This window comes from Schistocerca serialis, chromosome 7 (assembly GCF_023864345.2).
Source record: "Schistocerca serialis cubense isolate TAMUIC-IGC-003099 chromosome 7, iqSchSeri2.2, whole genome shotgun sequence".
NCBI classification, from domain to species: domain Eukaryota; kingdom Metazoa; phylum Arthropoda; class Insecta; order Orthoptera; family Acrididae; genus Schistocerca; species Schistocerca serialis.
This window is the reverse complement of record NC_064644.1, coordinates 488387101-488405609: the sequence shown is the minus strand read 5'-3', so window position 1 is coordinate 488405609 and position 18509 is coordinate 488387101.

Sequence of the window (18509 nt, the reverse complement as noted above, 5' to 3'; positions counted from 1 at the left end):
CCTCCTGTTTACTCTTGCTTGTATTTCTAGACTCTTTACAGCCCTGTCTGCAGCCCGAAGGCATTCCTTGTCTAAAGCAAGCATCGCCCATTGTTGTGTTCGTAGATTTTGCTACCATTTTCTTCAGTTGCAGTTACTGCAACACTGTTCCAAAATGTGGTCATGTATGAACACTTATCACATTTCAGTTGTATTTCACTAGCAAGTCCTACGTGCTTTATTATGGAGAGTTCCAGACCAACTTCACTACAATGAATACATCTTACACAGTTTGAAAAAATTCCTTTGAGAACCGACATATCAAATATTTCATTCACATCCGATTCGCCCATAAAACATTCATAGTTCTCACTCATTGAACCAAGCTTCTTCTGTGAAGTATTTTCTTTCACACTTTGACTGCTATGGGCAGGTGTACTTGAGAGGTTAGGTTCACTCACTTGGTTATCGTCTTTATTGTTTACAGTAATAACACATACCTTTGGCTTTCCAACATTTCTCCTTTTCTTAAAAGCCCTCAGAGGATTTCTAATAACTTTACTTTTACTCATTATTATACTTCAACAAAACAGAGACTCAAGAAACAGAATTAATTACGAATATTTTCGAGATAACGACAGAGTAAATAAACATGAAACAATCGACAATCACACCAGCGATATATATTGAACCATCACAGGTTAGCCTCAACACATACTTTATCTCACATCACTAAAATGTACCTGATGAACACGGACGTTAATAATAACACCATTTGACACCAGTTTAACAGCGCCACAGTGGGTCACGCCCATGTAGAACACATTTCAAAAAAAATTTAAAAATAGTTGTAGTCTTCGGAATTGAATAAATTATATATCTATTAAAAGGTAATAGTCTGCAGATTCAGAAAATGCAAAAAAGTAAAAATTGAACTTTTCATGATTTTGAGCCTTTCTTGAGCCCCTTAAGTCAGCTACGTTCCTGCATTCTAACAGGCCCTTCCATTCAGACAGCTCCTGCCGTTAACGCGAAACATGAATCATTCCCGGCACAGGCCACCGCCGGCGCGCCACACACCCCTACACAGAATCGTCCTTGATAATCGGTCACATATACAGGGTGGTCCATTGATAGTGACCTGGCCAACTATCTTACGAAATAAGCATCAAACGAAAAAACTAAAAAGAACGAAACTCTTATATCTTGAAGGGGGAAAGCAGATGGCGCTATGGTTGGCCCGCTAGATGGCGCTGCCATTGGTCAAACGGATATCAACTGCGTTTTTTTTTTTAATTGGAACCCCAATTTTTGGGTCAACAGAAACATCCGATCTCACGCGTCGGCTTTGACCCGTGACGTAAGGGTGTTGAGGTGTGTGACGTCATTACGGCGCGGAGTTTGGTTTGTGAGTGTGGCGTGTTTGTAGATGTTGCCTCGTTGACGTTACCTTAGTAGGAGTTTTAGGGCCTGTAATATATAGTTTACCTTTTTACTGTACTTTTTGCTTTAACGTCGTCTATGAGGCTTTTATCAGTTTGCCATTAGATTGTTCAATCTTTATGGTCTATATGTTTTGTCGCTACTCGTTATGTCTAATGAATCAATATTGTTTTTTCTTTTTTTTATTTGTTTCTTTTTTTTATCTTTTGATTGACCTACACATTGATCTGTAGCGTAGCCCTGAATACGAGGTTAGGTTGGGAGTTTTTTTTTGGCGGGGGGGGGGGGGGGGGGCGGGGGGGCGCAGCCCACCCCTGCCTGGCCTTGAGTACCACTTGTTTATTATTGTCTTTGTTTGCTATCAATGTTAGCAGATTGTTCTTGTGAAACCTTTGTGTGTGTTGTTTTTCTATGTGTTTTCGTCTTTGTGATACGTATGCAACGTTTCTATATCCGCCATATTGGAATTGTCGTTTCCGCTATATTTGTGACGTCATGGGTCAAAGCCGACGGGTTAGATCGGACGCTTCCGTATTTCCCAATTTTTATTACATATTCGTTTAGTACGTAAAGAAATATGAATGTTTTTGTTGGACCACTTTTTTCGCTTTGTGATAGATGGCGTTGTAATAGTCCCAAACGTATAAGCACGTGGTATCACGTAACATTCCGCCAGTGTGGACGGTATTTGCTTCGTGATACATTACCCGTGTTAAAATGGACCGTTTACCAATTACGGAAAAGGTCGATATCGTGTTGATGCATGGCTATCGTGATCAAAATGCCCAATGGGTGTGTGCTATGTATGCTGCTCGGTATCCTGGACGACATCATAGTTACGTTATTTGAGGAAACAGGAAGTGTTCAGCCACATGTGAAACGTCAACCACGACCTGCAACAAATGATGATGCCCAAGTAGGTGTTTTAGCTGCTGTTGCGGCTAATCCGCACATCAGTAGCAGACAAATTGCGCGAGAATCGGGAATCTCAAAAACGTCGGTGTTGAGAATGCTACATCAACATCGATTGCACCCGTACCATATTTCTATGTATGGCGACGACTTTGAACGTCGTGTACACTTCTGCCACTGGGCACGAGAGAAATCACGGGATGATGACAGATTTTTTGCACGCATTCTATTTAGCGACGAAGCGCCATCACCAACAGCGGTAATGTACACTGGCATAATATGCACTATTGGGCAACGGAAAATCCACGATGGCTGTGACAAGTGGAACATCAGCGACCTTGGCGGGTTAATGTGTGGTGTGGCATTATGGGAGGAAGGATGATTGGCCCCCATTTTATCGATACCAATCTAAATGGTGCAATGATGCTGATTTCCTACGTTATGTTCCACTGATGTTACTACAAGATGTTTCACTGCATGACAGAATGGCGATGTACTTCCAACATGATGGATGTCCGGCACATAGCTCGCGTGCGGTTGAAGCGGTATTGAATAGCATATTTCATGAGAGGTGGATTGGCCGTCGAAGCACCATACCATTGATCGCACGTTCACCGGATCTGACATCCCCGGATTTCTTTCTGTGGGGGAAGTTGAAGCATATTTGCTATCGTGATTCACCAAAAATGCCTGACAATATGCGTCAGCGCATTGTCAGTGCATGTGCAAACATTACGGAAGGCGAACTACTCGCTGTTGAGAGGAATGTCGTTACACATATTACCAAATGCATTGAGGTAGACGGACATAATTTTGAGCGTTTATTGCGTTAATGTGGTATTTACAGGTAATCACGTTGCAACAGGACGCGTAGGCCTACTCAAAAATGACAAGTTTCACAAAGGTAAATGTATCACATTGGAACAACCGAAATAAAATGTTCAAACGTACCTACGTTACGTATTTTAATTTTAAAAACCTACCTGTTATCAACTGTTCGTCTAAAATTGTGAGCTATATGTTTGTGACTATTACAGCGCCATCTACCACAAAGCGAAAAAAGTGTTCGAACTAAAACATTCATATTTCTTTATGTACTACACGAATATGTAATAAGAAATGGGGGTTCCTATTTTTAAAAAAACCGCAGTTGATATCCGTTTGAACAATGGCAGCGCCATCTAGCAGGTCAACCATAGCGCCATCTGGTTTCCCCCTTCAAGCTAAACAAGTTTCGTTCTTTGTAGATTTTTCGTTTGCAGCTTATTTCGTAAGATATTTGGTCCAGTCACGATCAATGGACCACCTCGTATATTTGATCACTATACTTACAGTTAAATGTTATGATTGCGGTCTCAGTTCAACATTCGACAATGAACGAAGTATCGGAAATACACCCTGCTGATGGCTGTGGCTCCGGAAATAAAAATATCTGTACTGTTCTAATAACTTGACATACTCTTCCCTTTGCTATCATAGTATTCCACATCAAATCCATACCTCCCTTACAACTGCACATAGTCATTTCCTTTGCACATGTCAGAACACAAACAGATACTTAATAAGCCTGATAATCAAGGCGAACCTATAATGCTTCCCCTATTACTAAGTATAATATCTCGTCTATAACTGATTGCTTGCGATACGAAATAATACTGACCGAAAATCAACGATGGGGCCAACAACTACTATATGTTACTGTCGCAAGTGGTCTTTGTTCTACAGGTGCAGTGTCACAGTATTTGTCTGGAAAAAAACCACTTCATAGAGAGGTAATGCCATACCTCGATTTATAAAGCTGGTATTGCTTTAATATGGTATACTTGTATGCACCTGTAGAACAAAGACAACTTGTGACAGTAACATACAATAGTTTTTGCGATCAGGTTTTTTAAGATCTTGCAGTTTGTAAGACCACTATGCCTCTCTTTCTAAGACACAGTGGTACCACTTGCAGGAAAAACTTATGAGACATGTGCACCCATCGTTGATTTTTTTTGTATTACAATGTTTTTATAGACCACCAGCATCTGCAACAAACGTCGCAGAACGTCTCAGGTAAAGTCTTGAGTAGATAGAAAATAAATATCCAAATTATCCATTAGTTATAGGTGGAGACTTTAATCTGGCGTCCATTGACTGGGAAAATTACGCGTTTATCACTAGGGGCAGAATCACAGACTCATGTGAAGTTATTCTAGGAGTGCTCTCAACATACAACCTTGAGCATTTGGTTAGGAAACCAACTTGAGATCGGAAAATATCTTGATGACAAACAGACCTGATCTTTTTGAGGAAGTTAATCTAGAAGTAGGTATTAGCGACCATAATGTCGTTGTGGCTTCCGTGTCAGTGGAAGTTGCTAAAAAACCAAAGAAAAAGCATAGTTTTCTTGTTTAGGAAATCAAATAAAAGTGTCATTAATGAATATCTTCATAATCAGCTCCAAGCATTCACCATGGGACGCAAAGATATTGAGCATCTTTGGTCGGAATTTAAAGGTATTGTTCACCATGTGCTAGAGAAATATGTGCCTAGCAAAAATATAAGGTAGGGAAACGATCCACCTTGGTTCAACAAACATATTAGTAAGTTGCTGAGAAAGCAGAGAATTTTGGACAGTCGTTTTAAACTTAGTCACTGCCCCACTGACAAACAGAAATTATGCGAAATGAAAGTAGCAGTCGAAAGGGTCAATAAGGGATTCCTTTAACGAATTTGAAAGCAATATTTTATCTGCAGATTCTAAAAATAGCCCCAAAAATTTTTGGTCGTATGTAAAATCTATGAACGCTCCAAATAATTCAGTACCTTGTCTTGCTGACAGTACGGGTAATGTAACGGATGATGATAAACAGAAGCCCAAAATTCTAAACCTAGCCTTCAAAAACTTGTTTACGATAGAGGACTGCAGCATCATTCCCCCTTTCAATTATTGAAAAAACACAAGGATGGCTGAAACAGTGTTTAGTGTATCTGGGACTGTAAAACAGTTAAGATCCTTAGATGGCAGGAAGGCATCTGGGCCAGACAGTATCCCCGTAAGATTTTATGTTGACTGTGCTACAAATATAGCACCCTCTTGTCCATCATCTATCAGAGATCATTGGAACAGCAGAAAGTTCCATGGGACTGGAAGAAGGCCCAGGTCATAGTAATCTATAAAAAGGGTAGAAAACCGGATGCACGTAATTACCGGAGAATTTCACTGACATCGATTTGTTGTAGAATCATGGAACATGTGGTGTCACCGCCAGACACCACACTTGCTAGGTGGTAGCTTAAATCGGCCGCGGTCCATTTAGTACATGTCGGACCCGCGTGTCGCCACTGTGTGATCGCAGACCGAGCGCCACCACAAGGCAGGTCTCGAGATACGGACTAGCACTTGCCCCAGTTGTACGGACGACATTGCTAGCGACTACACGGACGAAGCATCGCTCATTAGCTGAGCAGATAGTTAGCATGCATTGCTCATTAGCCGAGAGACAGTTAGAATAGCCTTCAGCTAAGTCCACGGCTACGACCTAGCAAGGCGCCATTAGCCTTACAGAGTTGATAGTTATCGTATGAAATGTCTCATCTAGAATGCTGTATTCACAACAAGGATAAATAAAAGTTAAGTATTCAAGGAGCTGCATACTTTTCTTTATAACATTAATAAGTATCCTGTTTCAGACCTCTATCTAGCCTCCTTGAAATACGCGTGCCTTTCGGCTACTTCAGTGTGGCGTAGCTGTTTTGTTACGCCACAACAGAACATATTTTGTGTTCAGACATAATGACCTTTCTAGACTTTGAGAAGGTCATCTGCAGAAACCAGTTGGCCCTCTTTGTGCATGATATACAACAGACTCTAGATATGAGCTCCCAGGTTGATGCCATATTCCTCGACTTTCGAAAGGCATTCGACTCAGTTCCACACTGTCGCTTGCTCCAAAAAGGGCACGCTTATGGTCTGTCGAATGACATATGCTGTTGGATAGAAAGTATTCTATGTCGTCCTGAATGGGGAGACATCAGCAAAAAAAAAAACTGTTGTAGTAACTCAGTAATAGGCCTTGTGCTATTGTGAATTCTAAGAGACGAAAAGCGGAACTCAAAATTTTTGGAGAGGAAACAGGAAACGTAATATAAATTCACATTCTGGGAGGCAAAAAAACTGATCGGTTAAAATGATTGTGGTTAGAATATCGTATTTTCTCATAGAATATAAATGTATAGGATTTATTTAATACTGTGATGTATGTACTCAAGCTTCACGTGTAGTGTTATACTCATTGTTGTGACAGACATTTTGCATTTTTCCACAAACACAACTTTTATTGATGTAAGTTCACAAGGTTGATGACCTAACAATAACGATGCCAGTAAAAGTCTCCTACTTTGGGGCTGGTTCTAGCTCCTAAATAGCTGTCTCCAGCCAATCAGGTTTTGGCATAGTGATACTTCCTGCAGGCCATGGCTCGAGCTCCTCCTGCACGAGGAATGTCTGTATGTAAATAGCCAGTGTTTACCATGTTGCTTTTGGTATGCCTTGAGCATAGACAACCTCGTCATCTGTGGTGTAATATGGGTTGCTGGCCCTCAGGGGCTACCTTTGGTCCGGTATAATGCTCATGAACGTTATAAACGGCAGATTTCGTTTCATAGCTGTGTTGTATGCAACTTAGTAACTGTTGTAGTGGCTGTTGGAAGGCTTCTTCAACGGTAACTCTCATTTAACATGTTGAGATGTTAAGTAATGGAGTTGTTGACTAAAAATAGTCACTGAAGTATATAGCGATGAAACTCGTAAAAACAGGAAGAGAAATGCAGCAAAACTGGAGATACAGAGGGAAAGTTGCATTTGCAAAAAAAGATGTTGAAATAGCAGGTAAGAATTCATATGAATGTCTCGCCTGACATTCAGAAAATTCGGAAATCAAACACGTGTCTAGTAAATTCACTCTTCATTATTAATCATAAGTACCATTAGGGAGTAAATGTTTTAGGGTGTAATTGTTAGAATTTCAGTGTTAGAATGGAAAATTTTTAGATCTTAGCTGCGCTTCTTAGAAAGAAAATGCTGTAGGACAGATTGAATAAAAGTATGCTGTCAGTTATACACAATGCCGTGACTTCGAAACATGTACCTATTTTGTACGAGCTGTAAATAAATAGTTGCCACTATTAAAGTTCCAACCCTCGTGTATATGGAGTGGTGTTATAAAGGTCAGTACAGTCTACACTTTGCATAGCTCTGCAAGAGAGATTCCCGATTTTTCTCATTGCGCTACTGACTTTTCTGCCTACAACAATATCCTCGACGATGTGCAGTCCACTAATTTCATAGTTGTCACAGAAACACATAAACTTTGAAAGTTATGTTCCTAGCTCACACTGTTGGATATTTATTACCGCAAAGCATCTTCAGGAATATAAATGACGTGGACTATTGAACATTTGAATTGTCTATGGAATCTTCCGACACTTCAAAATGATACTGCAACTTTGCTGTTAATTCGAGAGGATTCTGTCTGCAAAATGCGCCGAAAAAGCCAGTGTTGTTATAATTTCATTTACGCATATGATAATTTATATATATGATATGAATGTGAACCACAGGTTTAATAATTTGCAGGGCAAAACTGGCGCTCCTTAGAGTTCATATTGGCCAAAACTGGATGTTAATGTCGTGATGAATACACGGGATACATGACGTAAAACCGCATCAACAAGCTCCACATCTTGTCATTATGTCATTCTTCATTACATGGCAGTCTATTCCAATTGCAGATTGTGAGCACAAAGTTATAATGAAGTGAGGCAGTTGTTAGGACAAATAGGAGCAGTACATTCACCCATGACTTATCAAGCTAAATACATCTTCTCCATCAGCTTACTTTTATAACGCTATGGATAGAGGCACGATTCATTGTTGATCTGTCTGAAACTTACTTTCGAACCATATACAGTAACATATTTTATGTAAATTGTTGACTTCAGTTCTGGTTAGTTTAACCTGTTGTGCATCAGTGTGTTACATATGATCACTAATGCAGTTCTGGATAGTGTATGCCACTAATTTTCCTTGCCAACACAAGGAGGAATATATATAAAGCATTTCCACGACAACACAGACAATATATAAACTAGAAGGGACATACAACACAACAATCGTTTATTATCAACAGCCCTACGGTCGGCTCATTCAGTCAGTTTGGAGGGATGGGACGAAGCGGAATGTGGGGAGGGCTGGGAGGTTTGTCTTACAATGTAGCGTTTAACATCGACTGTGCTACAACTCTTTACAAATCTCTCTCTCTCTCTCTCACGCACACACACACACACACACACCCACACACACACACACACACCCACACACACACACACACACATACATACATATATATATATATATATATATATATATATATATATATATATATATATATATACACTCACACACGAGAGAGAGAGAGAGAGAATAGTGTGATATGTAACCCCACCAAGTGAGAAACGAATGTGTAGGACCAGTCAAATATGGAATAAATGATCTTACCTGTGTCGTGGGAAAAAATTAATATAATTCTGGCCAAATATTTAGTACTTGCACACTGTGGTTCTCGCTCTATGTGCTCAAAGGGGGCGATAGCACTTTATATGTTGGTTCAACTGAAAGGCAAAGTTCATGGCAAATGTAACGATAACAGTATGGGCTGGAGTATTAGCAAACCAATGTTCCACATTCTGGTCCATGTGAACGAATAATGACCAATCGACTGCCTTGTTATAATCTACCAATGGCGTCATTCAGATGCAGTATGGAGAGGCATGCCATCAGCATACTGCTATCCCAGTCATTGTTGGCTCTCTTCACCTTAGTCACCATTCCTCAATCAAGTAGCTCCTCATATAGCATCATGAGTCTAAGTGCACTCCGTTCCAGCTCTCCCACCGATCAAAAATCCCTACCAGAACCGAAAATCGACTGTGGGTCCTCCACATAGTGGCCAAATTTGCTGACCACTGAGCTACACAGACTGACAACTTCATCCCTCTGTGCCAAGAGTCAACCAGTTGACTTCTATGTTCGATGGTTGCCTCCTTTCTCTTTGGTGTATTTGATCTGTAATCAGTACTGCCCTTGCAAACTCAAATCCTTTTGCGCAACACTCATCTGTGTATGTGAAACAATTTGTCTTAATACTATGGTCCTGTGTATATGACATTACTAAGAGCAAATCAAACCGATGCTAATAACGGTGAAACTAAAGATCCAACATGTGGAGAGATTAATGCCGCACGGTTTGAGGCGCCATGTCACTGATTGCGCGGCCTCTCCCGTTGGAGGTTCGAGTCCTTCCTTGGGCATGGGTGTATGTGTTGTTCTTAGCATAGGTTAGCTTAAGTAGTGTGTAAGACTAGGGACCAATGACCTCAGCAGTTTGGTGCCTTAGGAATTCACACACATTTGAACATTTGAGAGATTAATCTGCGTTTTTTAAGTTTGACATGGTTTTTGATAAATTTCAAAACAGCCAAATGGAACTGTAATTAGGCGGAACCAGTAAATTAATTTTGTTGTTTGCACGTGATTGCCATGCTTCCAGAGCTAAGGGAGCAGCCCGCATGGCTGCCGCCCACAGCTGAGCAAAGCAGCTGTGGAACAACGGAACGTTGTCTAGCGCTGCCGACACTGTTAGGAGCCGCGCGAAGTGGCCGCGTGGTTAGAGGCATCATGACACGGACTGTGCGGCCCCTCCCACCGCAGGTTCGAGTCCTCCCTCGGGCATCGGTGTGTGCGTGTGTGTTGTTCTTAGCATAAGTTAATTTAAGTAGTGTGTAAGTCTAGGGACCAGTGGCCTAAGCAGTTTGGCCCCTTCGGAATTCACACACATTTGAACACTGTGAGGATTAGATCAGGGATACTTTTAGTTGCAACAGATCCAGTGAGAGGAGATCTCCAGGACGTAAAACATGTTAGAAAACAAAACAGCACAATATTTACAAAGAAAAATAAGTATGCTAATGCACCTTCCTCAAATCCCAAGTGGAATGGTGCTCATGGATGTGGAATATGTCAAAAAATCTTAAAAGTAATTTCATTTCAGGTAATAACAAAATTTCTCACAAAACATGTAAATATTCAATACACTGAGGTGCATATGATTATTATTAGACTATTGTAACCATGTACCATCAGACAGAAAATACATTCTATGGCAATTATTTACAATGATCTCATTATAGTACTGAATTTTTATAGTCAGACTATACTTAATGCTCAGGTTACCTGTTATTATTAGTCAAACATGTACATCAATGCAAAAGAATCATACATTGATGCAAGCTTTTTACGTTGTGCTTTAGAAATGTTGAGGAAAATCCATTCAGAGTGAAAACAGTTTATAGCATCAGAAACAAAAGTATGTTTCTCCAAATGAGTCGTTTTGGAACTTAGTATTTGATAACTTGCTGCAGAAAACAGTTTGTTGTATTAGACACAGTTTAAGCTGAACATAACAGCAAATCACCAAAACTGTGTGTAAGTACACAGGCAACACACTCGCATATGTGTAAAGATAAGTTTAGGTAGCGGATACTGTGAAAATATGCGCCAAACGTGGAAGTGTCGGGATGCACGGGAAACAAGAATGATGAATGAGAATAGAAGAGAGGCAGGTGACGACGCGTGACCGTGCCTGAGAATAATGGAAAATATGTCCTGCATAGTCCGCGATGACATGCAGCACAGATGAAGGCACTGGTTGCAGCACGGATGGTGGCGAAAACAATATGAATCACAAAAAACCATTGACCCATGGAACAAAGGTACATAATGACTGACAGAAGCTACAGTTGGCATTCGACATGTTAATCTGACGAGTTCAGATCTACAAGTGTGTGTGCGTGTGTGTGTGTGTGTGTGTGTGTATGTGTGTGTGTGTGTTCTGGAGAACGTTTTAAAGTACATTAGATTTGTGCTGTGTCGTCCGAACAAGACACAGCCAGGGCAAAAACATCACACGCTCAAAGATGCGAGCTGGTGCCAGTGCCATAAAGACTCAGCACTGAGGATGAAGGTATCGACTTTGCCTCGGCCAATTGCCGGACGAGTACAATCCACAAATGACCGGACGAGAATGGACAGAAGCCTACTCGGAAGATAGAAGAGCAAATCTCGCCCACTTGGTTATAGATCATCGTCCAGGGCTGACTCATATAGAGAAAGTCATATAGTGAACTCTTAGAAGTGAACAGGCAGTTGTTGTAAATTGCATTTGCTATGTGCTGTGAAGTTTGCCTACAGTTTTTCGTACTTAGCTATTGAGACCCTTTTTTTGTTATATTACATTCAGTGTTGCAGAGTTCGTTATTCAACAAGTCACAAAGATAAGTAAACCTTTTTAACTCATTTGTGTGACTTTGTTAATAATTTTTTGGAGTGTTGTAGATCCTTCGTTCTTCTGGCATGTTACCTGACACTGGGGCATAACTGTGTAATAGTGCGGCCAGAAATTGACTTAGCTGTGTACTGCACCAGAAGCCATTTCACAAATCCACAAACTCGGCCTACTGTTAACAACAGTGGCAACTCAGCCTCCACAGCAGTAGCAATGAGGCCTTTACAAAACTGGGGACGAGGGTTTACAAAAATTTGTGGTAATGATACATGCAGAATGAAACTGCCACTGTATCAAAACGCAGAACTGTGATACTAGAACCAAAAGGTCAATGCAGTAATGTGAAACATAGGTATAATTTCTTTTTTGGAAAAAGACAGCTCTGGCCCCATTTCACTGTATGGTTTTATTATTCCATTATCGCGATTTTGCATTTTTTGAGCCAAATAGGAAACTGGAAACAATGAACATTATGCATGATAAGATGTATACGATATAAAGCGATTACAAGTGAAAAGCACAAATACATGTAGCATTACTTGCGACATCATTACACATCATACGTGTCCTCATAATATGTTGTCAGAATATTACATTTTTTATCTATCATTATTTCATTCCCTTCATCCCATATGTCCGGGAGTTGGATATCCATAGTTCAGCGTCAGTCAAATACTTCAAAAATATAAACAAAGACATAACAAACAAAGTTAAATGATATGTATTAATAAACTTTTTAATATCTCTAAGAAGGTGAATGTTTAACATGGTTTAGAAAAAATTATACTGCTGTTTTTCTTCATGTTTAAAAATTACAAACAAATTGATAAAACAATGAGGATAAAAAGAAAAAGCAAATATTTAAAATACGTTGGAAAGGATGGCAACATTCATTAAAAAGCACTACACTTACACTAAAAAGGTAAAGGACGTACACTGTGACAAGTCTGAGGATGAGAAAATGAGTTCCATAGGGTATAAGTATGCTGGTAAAAAATATAGGAGTCCGCAGCTCGTGGCCATGTGGTAGTGTTCTCGCTTCCCACGCCCGGGTTCCCGGGTTCGATTCCCGGCGGGGTCAGGGATTTTCTCTGCCTCGTGATGACTGGGTGCTGTGTGATGTCCTTAGGTTAGTTAGGTTTAAGTAGTTCTAAGTTCTAGGGGACTGATGACCATAGATGTTAAGTCCCATAGTGCTCAGAGCCATTGTTTGAAAATATAGGAGTCCATTAGATAGTAATTATGAAGATGAAGATGCAATCAGGTGTTGAAGTGGATAATAGGAAGACATACAGACCAATGTGTGGACAGGCTGTGGTATAAAGAGAAGGGACAGGGAGAGAGCACCAGGGATGGAGAGGGAAGAGCAGCCCAGATGTGGAGTGCGATGGTGGGGAGGACTGACAAATGTTAGGGTAGATTTAATTATCTCGGGAAAGGTGTTGTTTGGAGTTATGTAGGAACAGGGTATTGAGTCTGTGTATGGGCAGGGACTGTGGGATGTTGGTACAGGCACAGCATCATACCATCATTGGTGAACAGAGAGGAAACAATGGGACTACTGGAGTGTAGTTTGCATAGTGGAGGATATACAGAGATGTTTAATGTTGGTGAGGTTAAGCAGGAATTCGATGAAATGGAAGAGGATCCTCGTGGGAGAAGGTAAGCAGATGCAGAAACCAATGCAGAGTGCACCACATTCAACGATTTCGAAGGGCTGATAATGGTGCAGATATCCACTAAATGTTTGTATAGGAGAGAATGTCAAATCGACATTTTGTACATGTAGAGGATGGTGGAGGGGTGCAACCCAAAGCTCGGCCAGTTAGTAATTTTAGTACAATTAGTCTATTATTTCCTTGCAGTTGCATAGTTAATAGGTTAGGTTTTCATGTTAGTTGCAAGTCAAGGAAGAGTGCCAGATATTTTAGTGTACTACTAAACACGATAGGGTGCTTGTAAGTGGTGAGATGGTGAAGGAAGATTTTGCAGATGGTGCTTCCTATAATTATTGCGTAAGTTTCATAAAGGTTGAACCTGAGGAGCCTGTGGGTGTACCAGGAGGTAAAAGTCAATTTAGAGTCATCGTTGGCATATCTGAAGTGTAGGGTAGAGGGCTAGGGAAGTGGTATCATCATCACATCAAAAGATGTGGACTGATGGAGTTGGTTTGGTTACGTAGGAGTTAGTCACCACAGAAGATGTTAGGACACAAACCATACTGTTTGACTCGAAGCAGATTCTGTTGTTTCCAGAATGAGATTTTCACTCTGCAGTGGAGTGTGTGCTGATATGAAACTTCATGGCAGATTAAAGCTGTGTGCCAGACCAAGACTCTAACTAAGGACCTTTGCCTTTCACGGGCAAGTGCTCTAGAACAGGAAGTTTCATATCAGTGCACCCACTGCTGCAGAGTGGGAACATCCCCCCCAATTGTGGATAAGCCATGTCTCTATGATACCCTTTCTTCCAGGAGTGCTAGTTCTACAAGGGTCGCAAAAGAGCTTCTGTGAAGTTTGGAAGGTAGGAGACGATGTACTAGCAGAATTGAAGCTGTGAGGACGTGTCGTGAGTCATGCTTGGGTAGCTCAGTCGGTAGAGCACTTGCCCGCGAAAGGCAAAGGTCTCGAGTTCGAGTCTCAGTCCAACACACAGTTTTAACCCGCCAGGAAGTTTCAGGTGCTATTGTTTCAGATGTTGATGGATGCATCCGGGGTAAATTGGTATTTAAGTAAGAAAGACAGAACATGATGGAGTCGACTTTGCCCAGATTGTCAGGCAGGGGATGGTTGTTGTGGAGGAGCAGATAGTGAGAGTTCTAATTACTGCTGGTGAGTCGATACAGTGCTTTCCATTGCTTGAAAGAATTGATTGGAATTGTAGGACTGAGTCTGTTGTATGTCTGGCACCAGCCTCAGCATGTTTTATCATTTAATAAGTCTCTGGATTTATTGATGGCATGTGAATGTATCATGTTCAATGCTCAGACGGGTACAGGGTAACAAAATTCTCAGAAGAGGAGTAAGGTTTGTCATAGGAGGTTGCCGATGATGACACATTGTCTCAGTAGGTATGCAGGTGCCCATGGCTTATGACATGGTATGCTGCAGAAAGGATGTGGTATGAGTGAGTAGGAGGGCACCGCCAGTTCTCGGTAAAACCGCTGATGCATTGTGCCAGAACTTTTCTTTCTGGTGTCATATGACAGCAGTCACAATTGTGTGTGTCATATTTCACTGACAGCAGCATCAGCACTTCATTTTCTCCAAGGCTATTCCACAAATCGTGACATCCAGTCTCATGACATATCCAAGGAGGAGAGGGGCCCTCCCCTTATAATACTTCAGTTATCATGAACCACACCCTTGCACAAGTGCTCCCACACTGCTGCCAATGCCATGCAGGCTCAGTTCCTCACCCCTTGAGAATTTTTTGTAATAATGTGATAGTGTATGCATTGCCATTTGTTGTCCAGTACATAGTGACACCATTAAATATTATGATTATTATTATCATTATCATTATTATTATTATTATTATTATACTGTGTATGCTTCATGATACTTAATTTTTTGCTGTAATTGTTGCAGGCAACACACCAATGGTTACAGCCCACAGGATGTCCAGCATTGCTAGAGTACGCCGTAGGATGAGTAGAGTAGCTGCAATGAGCATCTGATTCAGTGATTAATCATGACACTCAGATGTTTCCATAGTCACAGCCCACAGGATGTCATCTCGATATTTTGCACGTGCTCTCATCTGAATACATCATAGCATAATGACAGCAGCCATGTCTCAAAAGAGTATTGATATTTCCTAACACATGCAATGCAACTGTCATTTGTTGTAAATGTTTAAATGTAGTTTTGACTTCGAAGTGGTTATAGAGAGAGAAAATGCAGAATATGCTGGTGCTTAAGTGCACATTCACAGTATGAGTGGGACTATGTGTGCAATATGGAGGAATAAGTAGATAGGTATGTAATACATGCATATGACACATCTCACACCCCTAATGATATTCACACACTTGGCAGTAAAGTGTCTATAATGGATGTGTGTATATGTGAAACAATGGTACATGAATGTATATCTAAAACATCTAAGTCTCATCAAACTGAAAGACCTGTACTGCACATTATCGATTGCCACAGATAGATTGTGTTTTTCACATCCGTATGTGAGAGGGCCACATTATGAATCTACTGAGTATTGGCACAATAACAGTGTAATATTCATCAATTGCAGTACTGCATCTATGCCTGCATCCACCCTGTACCAACGTACCTAAGTGTTGAGACTGTAATTACAAAATCAGTGGAGGCAGAATTTTTGCGTGGAATGTTCATGTATGTAATCGCCTGAATACAGTTCAGGCTGAATTCAAAGCACATAAAAACAGTTATTTGGATAATTCTGTGAAGCTGAATGACTGAGTGCGTATAAATGAAAAAAAGTTTTATAAAGTTGTTCTTTTTTGCTTCCATCCTACAATAGCTTTAATGCTGAAAAGATCCAGTAATAATGACACAGGTATAGTAGTTTAAATAACTGTTTACTATCAGAAAGATTGCATTTCATTTTTTTTAAAAAAAAAGATATTGCCTGTAAGCGAAATGATTTTATTTACATAACAGCAAGTGATCAACAACAGAATATTTACAGCAGCAGAGATACTTTACACTACTAACAATACATTTCTTTTCTTCAAAATGAGATTGTGTAAATAGAGAATCATTTTATTTACATAATGGAAAGTGATCAATTCCAGCAGGACATTGCGACAACCCACACTTCCAGAATTGCTACATAGTGGCTCCAGGAACACTTTTCTGAGTTTAAACACTTCCGATGGTCACCAAACTTCCCAGTCATGAACATTACTGAGCACATCTGTGATGCCTTGCAACATGCGGTTCAGAAGAGGTCTCCACCCCCTCATAATTGAACAGATTTATGGACAGCCCTGCAGGATTCATGGTGTCAGTTCCCTCCAGCACTATTTCAGAGATTAGTCGAGTCCATGCCACATCATGTTGGGTACTTCTGCATGCTCATGGGAACCCTACACGATATTAGGCAGATGTACCATTTTGGCTCCCTCACGTTTCACCAACTGGATAGCACCCATGTGCTGAAGAGCAGGGTGCCTTCAAGTTATAGAAGAAGATGGGTAACTGTCATGGCAGTTTGTACTTCAAAACCAAATTCATAAAAAATCATTTATTGAATATATTCGTACAAATAATCAAAAATTTTCAAAATAGGACCCTCTAGCGTCGAGACACTTCTGGCGGCGGTATTTCCACTAGTGATGGGTAGCTCGTGAATGAGTCGTTCAAATCAATGCTTCCCTCCAGTGAAGTGTGAACTAACCACTCAATTTCAATGAACTGGTACTTCAAACTCTTCACAGATAGCACACTACATACTTTTTTCTAGTTCACTCATTCTGTTCCCCTCTCCCACTACATCGACGCTACGTCACTCATTCTCCCTTCCCTTCATTCCTCCATCTACTGCCTGTCGACGAATCGCACGGTGTTTATGGGGAACGATAGGTTTCGGAAGGGTTGGGATGGTGAGAGGCGAGGGGAAGGCACCGTCAGCTGCTTCCTGCTGTGCTGACATCATTATCCATGACTGTACGTGCAGTTAATACTTCCCGTCTACGGGTAGCCTACCGTTGGCAGCGCTTGCGGACAAATGAATATTAAAGATACAAACTAAGAGGCTGGCTGTGTGAGCACGCACAGCCAACATGAAAATAAAATGCTAACCTTGTGAGTTTGGAACTGAAGCATGCGTGGAATCCATGCTTGAAAGGTAATCATTCATGTAGGAATGTTTATCTCGTACACATTATTGAAATAATTACACTAAATGTCAGTTGAGGATTGTCCTAATTATATATATATAAACGAATTTGGCGAATGTTCAGAGATTTCCGTTTAAAATATGATTTGTTCCACTTTTTTCCTGTCAGGCGATTGCTTCTGTCAGTTATAAGGTGTACTGCCTTCAAGAACACTCTTTCACACGGTGTGGAGGTTGCAACAATACACAGTCGTATTTTTGCAAGTTCAAAGAGCGAGGGTATACTGACAGCTGTTCAGACCACCAATGAAGTGGATTGCCTTGTCTCTCTAGCAGGGGCTCTTGTAAATATTTGTCCACTTCCACTATGGCAGCAGCTCTCGGGTGTGGATTACTCTGCAGCCTGGAAAACACTTCATCAAATTCGAGCCGGAGACTAGAAGTAGATTCAGTGGTTGGAACTGAGATTGTTGCAGTAGCAGTGGATGTGTTCATTACAAATTTCTCACTGCGCCTGATCAGGATTAATTATACCTTCTTAGCAGAATTTTTATCAGAAAAACCATGTAATTTGAACCAGGGATCCAATGAAGTTACTTCTGCGAAAATGGAACTTTCCTCTATATTTCGAGATCGTCGTTTTACGTCTTCAGCTAACTTTTCGGCCGTCTGTTGCACGTCTACATGAATTTCAGTGTTATTAACAAACGTGCAACACCATTTTTTCAACGAGCGACTAAGGAGCATAACTTTAGAAGCAGTGACAACGTTTCACTTGACATTTCCTCAGTGCAGTCGTTGAAAACTTTCAACAGGTCACAGGCTTGTGACACATTTGCAATGTCCTCTGCAGTCAGATTTGGAAGATACGGATAATTCAGAGTGATAACTGTCATTAGGGAATTCTTAACCTTGGTTATTCTTTGCAGCATATCACAGGTCGAATTCCATCTTGTAACAGTGTCC